We start from the raw sequence: 13,537 nt of genomic DNA, 5'->3' as shown, positions 1-13,537 counted from the left end.
GAAGAAATAGAGGTTCATGAGGTTATAACCCAAGAACTCTATAAGGTGGCGGACAAGTCCTCTACCTTGGCAAGGTTAGCCTTTCCTCACCTCATTTGTCACCTCTGTTATTCAGTTGGAGTTGACATAGGTGGAGACACCCCCATTGATGAGGACAAGCCCATCACTAAGAAGAGGATGGAGCACACAAGAGATCCCACTCATCATGAGATCCCTGAGATTCCTCAAGGGATGCACTTTCCTCCACAAAACTATTGGGAGCAATTAAACACCTCCCTAGGAGAGTTGAGTTCCAACATGGGACAACTAAGGGTGGAGCATCAAGAACACTCCATCATCCTTCATGAGATTAGAGAAGATCAAAGAATCATGAGGGAGGAGCAACAAAGACAAGGAAGAGATATTGAGGAGCTCAAGCACTCCATAGGATCTTCAAGAACAAGAAAGAGCCGCCATCACTAAGGTGGACCCGTTCTTTGATTTCCTTGTTCTTTATTCTTCTGTTTTTCGAATTTTATGCTTGTGTTTGTCCATGTTTGTATCTTGTGATCATTAGTGTCTTAGTGTCTATGCCTTAAAGTTATGAATGTCCTATGAATCCATCACCTTTCTTAAATAAAAATGTGCTTAATTGAAAAAAGGAAAGAATTGCATGAATTTTGAATTTTATAACAGTTTAATTAGTTTGATGTGGTGGCAATATTTTTGTTCTCTGAATGTATGCTTAAACAGTGCATATGTCTTTTGAATTTGTGGTTCATGAATGTTGGCTCTTGAAAGAATGATGAAAAAGGAGACATGTTACTGAGGATCTGAAAAATCATTAAAATGATTCTTGAAGCAAGAAAAAAGCATTTCTATTCAAAAAAAAAAATATTTCGAAAAAAAAGAAAGAAAAGAAACCGAAAAAAAAATTATAGAGAAATAAGAGTTGTGATCCAAGGCAAATAAGAGTGTGCTTAAGAACCCTGGACACCTCTAATTGGGGACTTTAGCAAAGCTAAGTCACAATCTGAAAAGGTTCACCCAATTATGTGTCTGTGGCATGTATGTATCCGGTGGTAATACTGGAAGACAGAGTGCTTTGGGCCACAGCCAAGACTCAATAAGTAGCTTTGTTCAAGAATCATCATACTTTACTAGGAGAATCATTAACACTATCTGGATTCTAAGTTCCTAAAGAAGCCAACCATTCTGAATTTCAAAGGATAAAGTGAGATGCCAAAACTGTTCAGAGGAAAAAGCTAAAAGCCCCGCTCATCTAATTAATACTGATCTTCATAGATGTTTTTGGAATTCATTGCATATTCTCTTCTTTTTATCTTATTTGATTTTCAGTTGCTTGAGGACAAGCAACAATTTAAGTTTGGTGTTGTGATGAGCGGATAATTTGTATGCTTTTTGGCATTGTTTTTAGTATGTTTTTGGTATGATATAGTTAGTTTTTAGTATATTTTTATTAGTCTTTAGTTAAAATTCACTTTTCTGGACTTTACTATGAGTTTGTGTGTTTTTCTGTGATTTCAGGTATTTTCTGGCTGAAATTGAGGGACCTGAGCAAAAATCTGATTCAGAGACTAAAAAGGACTGCAGATGCTGTTGGATTCTGACCTCCCTGCACTCGAAGTGGATTTTCTGGAGCTACAGAAGCCCAATTGGCGCGCTCTCAACGGCTTTGGAAAGTAGACATCCTGGGCTTTCCAGCAATATATGATAGTCCATACTTTGCCCAAGATTTGATGGCCCAAACCGGCGTTCAAAGTCACCCTCAGAAATCCCAGCGTTAAACGCCGGAACTGGCACCCAAATGGGAGTTAAACGCCCAAACTGGCATAAAAGCTGGCGTTTAACTCCAAGAGAAGTCTCTGCACGAAAAATGCTTCATTGCTCAGCCCAAGCACACACCAAGTGGGCCCGGAAGTGGATTTTTTATGTCATTTACTCATTTCTGTACACCTTAGGCTACTAGTTTTCTATAAGTAGGACCTTTTACTATTGTATTTATATATCGGGGGATTGTTTTAGATCCTTTGATCATCTTTGGACATTTAGTTCTTAGATTATTGGGAGGCTGGCCATTCGGCCATGCCTAGACCTTATGCTTATGTATTTTCAACGGTGGAGTTTCTACACACCATAGATTAAGGTGTGGAGCTCTGCTGTACCTCGAGTATTAATGCAATTACTATTGTTCTTCCATTCAATTCCGCTTGTTCTTTATCCAAGATATCACTTGTTCTTCAACTTGATGAATGTGATGATCCGTGACACTCATCATCATTCTCACCCATGAACAAGGTGACTGACAACCACTCTTGTTCTACAAGCGATCAAGGCTCTAGTGAATATCTCTTGGATTCCTGATTGCACGATGCATGGTTGATCACCTGACAACCGAGTGCTCGTCTGACAAACGAGCCAACCATTCCGTGAGATCAGAGTCTTCGTGGTATAGGCGAGAACTGATGGCAGCATTCAAGAGAATTCGGAAGGTCTAACCTTGTCTGTGGTATTCTGAGTAGGATTCAATGACTGAATGACTGTGACATGCTTCAAACTTCTGAAGGCGGGGCGTTAGTGACAGACGCAAAAGAATCACTGGATTCTATTCCGGCCTGATTGAGAACCGACAGATGAATTCCGCTATGCTGTGACAGAGCATATGCAATCGCTTTCACTGAGAGGATGGGAGGTAGCCACTGACAACGGTGAAACCCTTGCTTAAGCTTGCCATGGAAAGGAGTAAGAAGGATTGGATGAAGACAGTAGGAAAGCAGAGAGACGGAAGGGAAGGCATCTTCATGCGCTTATCTGAAGTTCCTACCAATGAATTACATAAGTATCTCTATCTTTACCTTTGTGTTATTTTCGTTCATCACCATTACCATTTGAGTTTGCCTGACTAAGATTTACAAGATGACCATAGCTTGCTTCAATACTAACAATCTCCGTGGGATCGACCCTTACTCGCGTAAGGTTTATTACTTGGACGACCCAGTGCACTTGCTGGTTAGTTGTGCGAAGTTGTGTAATGCCATGGTACTGAACTACCAAGTTTTTGGGGTTCATGACCGGGGATTATGAGAGTTGTGAAAAAGTATTGTTCACAATTTCGCGCACCAGAAGCAAAGCCTTACAGGGGGCAAAACTAAACTATTAAAAGAAAAAAAAGTTTACATATGCCCTTATCAACACTTCTAGAAGGCTCTGACTTTACTTTCAAGCTCACAATATTAAGGTTTGAACTAATCAATCCATGAAGCATATTCTACAGAAGACAGACCTTGCGAGAAGGGTGCTACAATGGGCTGTAGAGCTATCCGAGTTCGACTTAAGATATAAAACTTGGACAGCTATCAAATTCTAATATTTGGCCAACTTTGTGGCAGAATACACTGAAACCTGGGGAAACCGTCAATTTGGAATCTGTATGTAGATGGATCATCTAACAAATCCAGGAGTGGGGCAGGAGTTATCTTAGAAAATGAAAAAAGAACTCAGATTAAACTATCACTAAAGTTTGACTTTCCCGCTTCTAATAATCAAGCAGAATATGAAACCATGCTTGCTGGATGAAATCTGGCTAAAGAAGTAGGGGTAGAAAGATTGGTAGTGTTTAGTGACTCTCAAGTGATCACCTCCTAAGTTAACGACACTTATCAAGCTAAAGATCCCAACATGAAAAAGTACCTGAAAGAAGCACGAGAATAATTAGCACAGTTCTTGAAAACGAAGGTCCGACATATAGCACAAAAATAGAAGCCTAATCCAGGAAACTCTCCACGCACCCTCAGTATCGAAGGGAGAAGATAAGTGATACACAATGACCATATCCAACCAAAGCCTAGGGTGAATGACTCCCATAATCGAATATCTTAAATTCGATACCACCCTGAAAGATGAAAGGAGGCAAGAAGGCTCATAAAGGAAGCATAAAACTATACTTTGTTTCACAATATTCTTTACAAAAGAAGAGTATCCACACCTCTATTAAAGTGTGTCCCAACCTCCAAAACTAAGGAGGTCCTAGAAGAAGTTCATAGTGGCATATGTGGAAATCACTTAGGAGCATGATCATTAGCCAAGAAAGTGATTCGAGCGTACTTCTTTTGGCCTACCTTGCAAAATGAGGCAGCCAACTTTGTTAAAAATTTCCCACTTTATCAAAAGCATGCCAACTTTTATGTAGCACCTCCAGAGGATCTTATCAGTGTCACCTCGCCTTGGCCATTTGCAAAATGGGGCCTTGACCTCCTCATTCTGTTTGCACAAGTTCCCAGACAAGTAAATACCTCATAATGGGTATTAATTATTTTACTAAGTGGATTGAGACAGAACCTTTGGCAACCATCACAGCTCAAAGAAGTAAAAAATTTCTCTATAAGAACATTGTCACCTGATTTGGAGTTCCACACTCTATCACCACGGACAATGGAACTCAGTTCATCGACTCGACCTTTAGAAATTAAACTTGGTGACCAGCTTCAAGATCAAACACCAATTTACATCGGTAGAATACCCTCAGGCTAACAGACAAGTTGAAGCTGCAAACAAAGTCATATTGGCCGGGTTAAAACGCCGACTATAAGAGGCAAAGGGAGCATGGACAAAAAAGCTTCCTCAAGTTTTGTAGATATATCAAACAACTCCCCACTCAGCAACAGGAAAATCATCCTTCCGACTTGCTTATGGTGTAGAGGCTATAATTTCTGTAGAGATTGCTGAGGAATCTCCAAAAGTTAGATTTTAGGATGAAGTGATCAATGTCTAAGCACAAAAAGAAGAACTCGACCTCCTCCCAGAAGTCTGAAAGAATCTTGGATAAAAGAAGAAGTATTGAAACAAAGGATGGCCTTACGATACAACTAGAAAGTCATTAGAAGAAGCTTCACCATGAATGACCTCATACTAATCTGAAATAACATCAAGGTTTAGAAGTCGGGTGAGGAAAAGCTGGCTGCAAACTGGAAGGGACCTTACAAGGTCGTCGAAGTCTTAGGAAAAGGTTATTGTAAGGTATCCGACTTGCAAGGGAACAAGCTCCTTAGGTCGTGGCATGCAAGTAACTTGAAAAGGTATTGTAGCTAAAGAAGCATGCCTTGTTTCCTGGAGTACTCTTTTTTCTAACTTCATAGTTTTTTTTCTAAAAAGGATTTTAACGAGGCATCATAGTAAGGGCTAAGGATGATAAGAAAAATCCTTAGTATCAAACAAATTTATGTAAACCCTCTCTCTCTTAATAATAAAATATTTTTCTACCAGATTTTTCATTTCAAATGCATTAATTTAAGCTCAAAAAACTGAAAAAATCATTGTCCGACCTACATGGTTGGTGAGATGAAGCGACGAGGTATAAATTAGTGTAAGAAGTTATGTAAGCAGTTCCTGGACCGACCTCAAAATAAATTGGACCGAAAATGAAATGTAAAAGTAACTTGGTATATAGTCTAATTACTCGAAGTCGAAACTCTAACATCTAAGAGAAATAATATTTACGGAAGGTCTAGAAAGGATAGACCTACTTCACCGATGTCTTTTCTAAGCAAAAAAAAAACTTCAAAGTTGTCGGAATAATAAAAATTCATGTTCAACTAAACAGTTGTACTGACTAAAGAAATATGTTTCAGACGACACAATCATTTATGAAAAAAAAACACTATTAAAATAGTGGAGGAAGGATTTTAACAAAATATAAAAGTTGTTTAAACTACAACTAGAGCAAAATAAAAGTTGGTCAAAAATTAACTATTACAAAAGCTAAAGTGTTCATAAAAGACCCACAAGTAAGCCTAACAAATTCGAATATAAGATAAATAAGATTACAAATATTTTTTGATAAATTTACACTTTTTAGAATGAATAATTACATATTTTAAACAAAAATAAAATAAATAAATATGGTTGGATGCTACCTGTGACATATGGAACAGATGACGTCTAAGAACTCAATAAAGAATAGATACCCATTGCAGATCATTACTCTTGAATAAAAAGGCTCACATAATCAAATATTTATTCCTGAAAAATATTTTTAGAAAAACGAGTTGAGTTTTGCAACTCACTGACTAGACAATACATCTATAATCGATATAAAACTATATAAACATTATTAGAAAAGTAATTTTAATTAGAAAAAATTAGTTAATAATAATAAGTGAATTAATAAGGGAGTTCTTCTATAGAAATCAAATCAAAAGTCCACACTTGGGTGGCTCCACATCTATGGGTAGCTCTTTTCTCTCGTGTGCTCGTACGAAATAATAGATCCAACATGTGGCCTACACATTAGGCTAGCAACGCCCCTGCTAGCTGAGATCTGAGTCAGATGCATCTAGGTTAACGTCATAACCGCCGTTAACTACGATTTTCTAATATGAGCCTCCCAAACCAATTCAAAACATATAATTTCAAATATCTCTGATCTTTCAAATATATAAGGTATCGAATAAAATCGAATCAGATAATACTTTCTCATCAGAAATCTTTTTCAATCATAAGAACATATTTCACAATTTCAAAGTAAGTGAGTGCCAACAAATACTTCAATACTTCAAAAGTATATATTCGAGTAAAATCAAATATTCTAAAATAATATAAAGCTTTATCAGACATATATATATAGTCTCATGTAAAATTTTTAAGGTATGAGTTTCATAAAAATAAGTATTCAACTATAATAAATCAGTTATTCTAATCAAATCAAAGTTCTTCAACAATAGTTTTATAAATATAATTAAAAACTCAAAATGGCATAAACTGAAAGGTTAACGGTTATAAATGTAAAGCTTGCTCACAGCGTAGTCCTAAAGGACCGAAGAGACCAAACCCAGAGTACCAAATTAAAAAGTGAGAAAGATTGGAATAGAATGGAACCAAAGAACGCAGAATTTGCACCAAGTCAGTGGCAGCAGCTTCAATTCAAACAGCAGCAACTACTACGTCACGGATGTAATATCGACAACAGCAACAACATCACTACCACTTCGTAGGTTACTAAATATTGTTACTGAATTGAAGATATCTCATAAGATTAAATAAGAGGGAACCTGAATCAACTCCTGCCATCCTTCCTTTGGTAAAAAATGAATGGCGAACAGAAACTAAAGAAGTTTAAAACATCAATATTATTACCAAAAATGCTATAATAGCAATAGCAACATTATTAAAATTAGGATTCATAGCGCAAAAATGGAAAAGAAAAAAATAGGTAGAATCATAGGTACCTACAAAATAGTAACTAGCAGTGATGAACAAACGCAAGCAGAGAGGATCGAAGCTCAAACGCGAGCAAAGCAAAACACAGGGCGAGCTCGAGCAATGAGGAAGAAACACGACGACAAGCAGAGAAGAGGGATACAACAGTGGCAGATCCGTTAGTGCAAGGTAGAAACGACAACAGCAGCACAAGGCAGAGATGGTGCTAAAGGTGAAGAAAGTGGCTATAGCAACTTTTCTCTCTGCCGTCTTCTTCTCCTTCTTTTTCTTCTTCCTTCTTCGATGGCGGTTTTTCCTTCTTCTCTCTTCGCTTTCTTCTTTTCCTCCTTTTTCTCACAGTAGAACCCTAATCCTCTTTTGGTGCTTTTGTTTTTATTAGTTATTAAATTGGATTTGTTTTATTTTAAAATTGGTAAAAATTTAAAAACAAAGTTATATAAAATATATTGGTAGGATTTATTTTTTGGAAGAGGCATTATAAATTTTAGACAATATTTAAAGAGTGAAGCTTAAAATAAATTTAAAGACAACATCTACAAAAAGTAATATATTAACTTTATAATAGTTATTTATGTGTATTTAATAAGGCAACACTTAATAAGTGTCTTTTAATTTATCAAAGACATTATTTATGGTGTGTTAATAAAAAATATATTATTATAATTCTATTTTTTGTGATTAGTATAAAATATTCTCCGTATATATTTTAGATAATTTTTTTAAAATGTTATCTTGAACATATATTACTATAAATAAAAAATGTTGTAGTGATGTTGATTATTAAGGGTAGTTGGAACATATGTTTTGCGGCGTGGTTAACGTAATTGGCTTGCAAATTTTCACGGGCGAAAGTCAAGACACACAAGAACAAAATTGAGATCCTTCAAGAAAAATCTTTACGTACACTACTTTTGATAAGGATGCTTCAAATTGGGTCGCAAAATGTAATTACATTAAAACCGTCACAGATAAAACTGTATTAACTGCATTATATTTTAAGTTTAAGTTGGAAATAAATTATAATACAAAGTAATGGCGGAGAGGCGGAGCTTTTTATGGGCAATGGGGCCATGCCCCCAAATATTTTATATAAAAATGAGTAATATTTCTTTAAATATATTATTTAACTAATTTGGTTATCTATCTTTTTATTAAAGTTATTTATGCGTATTGAAAACTCACATAATTCATTCACTTGGTAACATTTTATGCCAAATTTAATATAATGAACTTTGGACTTTGATTTTTTTATGTAATTGAAGTTTTACAAATTGTAAAAAAACCTAATATATTGGACTATAATAAACTTTGATAATTAGCTTTTGATAATAATTTAATTTAATGTTATTTTAAGTTTTATTAATTTTTTACATACAAAATTAAGATATTCAATAAATATTAGTGTTATAATTAATATTCAAAGTTTCAATCTTTTAAGTTTCAAGCTAAATTTTAAATAATTATAATTTCATGTATTATCTTTGAAAAATTAAATAATTTTTTTATTAATTTATTTTAATATTATTTTATATTTTTCTATTTTTTTAATTAAATTTTTTATCAATAAAAATTTAAATTATCAATTAGCGTATATTATCATTTTTAATATTTATCATTGTAATGACAATTTCTTTTACATATTTAATATTTTATATATTCTAATTTTTTTACAAATATAATGATAAAAATTAAAAAATTATATCTTTTTTAAGAGAAAAACTAATGTTTAAAAAAGAAAAATATATAGTCTACAATATTAACATCTATTGATGGTTCTACTATTTTAATAAATCATGAAAAAAGTGATTCAATGCAAGTATATAACCTTTAAAGGTTCAAATAATCATAACTAATTAATAAATTTGATATTATTTGTTTGATCTTATTTTTTTAGAATGAAATCTTAGAAACAGTTAATTTTAATTTTGGCAATATCATTCAAACAAAAAAATGAAATTAAAAGATGTTATGATAAATAACAACAATATAAAAAAATTTTAAATAACTATTATTTACCTAGTACAAATTATTCAAAACGATTTTAATATGTTTGGTTTAATATTTTTTATTTTTCAAATTATATATTGACTCCCACAAAATTTTAGTTCAAGCTCCACCACTGCAGAGCTTTATTAAGATAATATATAGGGGGCCATGGTCCTCCAAATATTTTATAAAAGTATGTAAAATTTTGACCATTTATTTTATTTTCTACAAGTTGTTCAATTGATTATTATTTTTGTTACAATTTTTTCACAAGTTCTTGGTCTTGGGTTTAAAATTTACTAGAAACACATTCTCCTGTTTGTGAGTGTTTATATATATATAGTATATTCTTTTCTTTTTTTCTTTTAAGGTCAACAAATTTTTAATTTTCATTTTTATTTTTATGTTTATAATAAAAAGAGAATCTTATTATTTTAAAGTATAAAATTCAACTATGAAATAATAAATAATACAAATAAATGATTTCATACTATTTTATTAATTTTAATGTTTTATAAAATAAAATTATTTTTCAACTAAATTATAAAATAGATAAACTATATATATATATATATATATATATATATATATATATATATATATAAGTATTTATTAAAATAAGTCTAATATTTTAATTTTTTTTATATCACTACTATCTTTAATATGTTGCACAATACAATAATTGGTATCATAGTATCAAATAAAAAAAAGCCTTATTATATTTTAAGTTTGTCATTTTATATTTTTTTATTGATATTCAATATTTTTTGAAAAAAATTGATTTAGACAAAAAAAATATATTTAGTATAATTTTAGATGCTATTATGTTAATTATAATTTTTTTAATAATTTATTTCTATAATTATAAATTTATAATGATTAAAACAGTAAAAATTAATACATTTAATTTGAATATAAATACTCTTATAATATATATATATATAATTATATATTTGGGCTCCTAAAAATTTCTTGTATATATGAAAAATTGAAAACAGTTGTGTTATATGCCGATGGCTTTGGGTTGATCGATCGAGTATTAGTTACGAGTACTCCATAAGCTAAGTCACCTATTCTTTTTAAAATTAGAATTAATACAGGGCTATCATACCGAGCCTCTCCATCATTAGTTCATTTTAGACAATGAGACAGCCAAATCATCACGCATAAATAATGGTGACTTTTATTCTTGATCTTAAAATTTCATAATCGCCCAAATAGATCCTAATAGTAATATCATATCTAATTGAAGACAATACATACGACTTTGTAATATCCTTACAAATAAAATTCAACAAATATTTATTGTATGATGACTGAGGAGGGTTGGTTTATCAGTTATGAGTTGTGTTCTTATATTTGGTGTCCTGTTCATGATCGATAGACGGGGAAGAAATGCCAAGTACTGGTGGCCGCGGTATGCATGGCGGAGGGTACCTTTGCAGCGGTATGTTTTTTTCATGAGGCGGGCAGACAGAAACAGGCTCCGGCGCCGGCACCCTTGGAGCTTCTGGAGTATGGAAGAGTAGCACAAGTGCAAAAGTCAATACTAACAGGTGGTGCTTGCTTATGTATGACATCTTTTCTTCCATTACCTTGATGAGCTTGAGGTTAGCATCACTCCTATATTTATAACGTGAAATAAGATGTATTAGATAAAAAAAAAATTATGTAAAAATAATAATTAAAAATTATTAAATAATAATTTAGTTGGAGTGGAAATGCAACGCGTATCGAACGTATAAGTACAAGATAGATGCAAGGTTTTTTCCACGAGGAAGACAAATTCTTACTTATGATAACAAAGAAAGGAGAATTTTTTAATATTTATGTGTTAGAAGAAGAAATTAAAAAAAATAAAAAAATAATAAAAGAAGAATTTTTTCACCAGGATGAAGGAGTAAATATTTTTGCATCAGCCGTCGTGTTAAGTGTATACTAAAAATTAGTTATTTAATTAGTCATTAATATAAAATACATATATAACATTTTTGTTTTTTCTTGAGCATAAGAGAATATTCACTAAATACTACCAGGGATCTTATTCATTACAAAAAATAATTAGTTCTGTCGCAACGATTTTTTTTTGCCACGCTTTAAAAACGTGGCCTAAAATAATCAACAACTGCATTTTTATAAGAGTGGCAATTGACTAGAATTTTAGCCACATTTTATATGTCACACTTATCAAAGTGTGGCTGTAGAAAAATAAGACATGTTTTTAAAGTGTGACTAATTTTTAATTTAAGTCACATTTTCAAAGCATGTCCATTAATTAGATCTTTAAAAGAGACACTTTAAAATAAATTAGTCCCTCTTTAAAATAATATAAGAATCAATCTATCTAATGAAAATAATATTTAAAAAAAAATTATTGAGGATCAAAATGTTACACCCGAACTATCAAAATGTCACGCTTCCAGTTGCGCCATTCTAATAGCTCAGATATTACGACGACTCTTAAATATTTAATACTAAAGTATGAGCTTGTTTGAACTTAACACGTATTTTTCTAAACATGCATCTATACTTTCAATACAAATTACAATACTTACAAAGAACATATATATATATATATATATATATATATATATATATATATATATATATATATATATATATATATATATATATATATTATTAGTTTTACAAGAATTACATAAACAAGATCCCATCCCCTTAAACAAACTTATAAAGATAAAGGCGAGGGAAAAAGTAACTAATACAACACAAAACATCTTTTTAAACAGAAGAGGAATATATAAGTTCTTTCGAACTTTGTCGTCCATAACCTGAAAAAGAGATCTGTAGGGGAGTGAGAACGTCGTCCTTGCTGGTTCTCACTATAGGGTTAGAGAATTATTATAATAGGATACGTGAAAATAAAACTCTTTTTAAAGTACAATGATTAATATCCGCCTTATGTATCCTTTCACATTCAAATATTTGAAATCCTTTTTAAAAGAGAAAACTATCAACTCTTCAAAAATTCCAAAACCTTTTTAAAAGTTTTTCCTAGATAGAATGAAGGACCAAGCTGTCCCAATCATAGATTCATTAAGTCTATGCTGAACCAGTTTAGTTTTTCATACTTTTCTAAACCAAAAACACAAACCAAACACGGCCTTCGGCCCATCTCATAATCAACCACGGCCCTAGGCCCAAACAATCCAAACAACAGCCAATCCACCACAATCCAACCAATTTTTCAGTCACAAACATAAGTAAGAAGATTCAAATACAATCAAGCAGTTACATCGAGTAGAACAATTAATAGTTAAACACAATTAATCACATAGGCAAACCAAGTACAATATGCACAGCCAAACAATGTCATATAGATGCATATGATGAATGCCTGTCCTACTGGCCATGAGCTCACGCGTCGATTATGTTGCCAAACCCGACTCGGATAAGTGGGATTAGACCACCATCCTTATCCGTAGGTTCCATAGACAAGCAGGATTGAACCACCATCCTTGCCCAGAACACGCAAGCGAGATTAAACTACCGTCCTTACTGGGCACATAAATCAATATGCAAGTGAGATCACACTACCGTCCTTGCTTAACAATTCATCAATACGTGAGCGGGATAAAACAACCGTCCTCACTGCATGTGAGATAAAACCACCATCCCTGCACAATGGTTTACGCACTGAACAAGTGGGACTATACCACCATCCTTACCAGGCCAGAAACCCTCATCATATTTTCAATAATATCCATAATCAATCAAGCTTGAAATCTTATTTCAAAAAAATTATTCTTGACCCCTTTACTTTCAATAACAAACATATTCAATGACCACTTTTCTTCAATTTAATTTCCTTTCAAAACAAAGCCACATTTAAATTCTCTTCTAAAAACTCAAAATCATTCATTCTAAATTAGAATTTGGTCATAAAATTCCTCAACAGAGTCTCAAGACTTTAGAGAAAAAATAACCAACCTCATTTCCATAAATTCAGTAAAGATTCTTAAAAATAATTGTTTCCTTAAATTGAGTTATTCAAAGGAAGTTTCTAAACTAAATTATGTGATTCCAAACCAAGTTTAAAATCCAAAACCAATCTCAATTTCATTCTTAGAAACCAATTCTTTCAACTTTTTTCAAAAACATCACAAAACGACATCATTCCATCAAAGTCCATTTTCTTGTAAAGTCATTAAAGCTCCTTTGAACAAATTCCTCAAGTCTAATTCAAAACATAAACTCTTTTTATAGATAAAATCGACCTTAGGACAATACTTTTCTTAAGTGATTTAAAACTGTAAAGTAATTCTTTTTCTGAATAAATTGAACTCAAGATACATGTATTTTTCAATTAAATTAA

The sequence above is a fragment of the Arachis hypogaea genome, chromosome 9 (assembly GCF_003086295.3).
Source record: "Arachis hypogaea cultivar Tifrunner chromosome 9, arahy.Tifrunner.gnm2.J5K5, whole genome shotgun sequence".
Taxonomy (NCBI): domain Eukaryota; kingdom Viridiplantae; phylum Streptophyta; class Magnoliopsida; order Fabales; family Fabaceae; genus Arachis; species Arachis hypogaea.
This window is presented reverse-complemented; position numbering follows the sequence as displayed.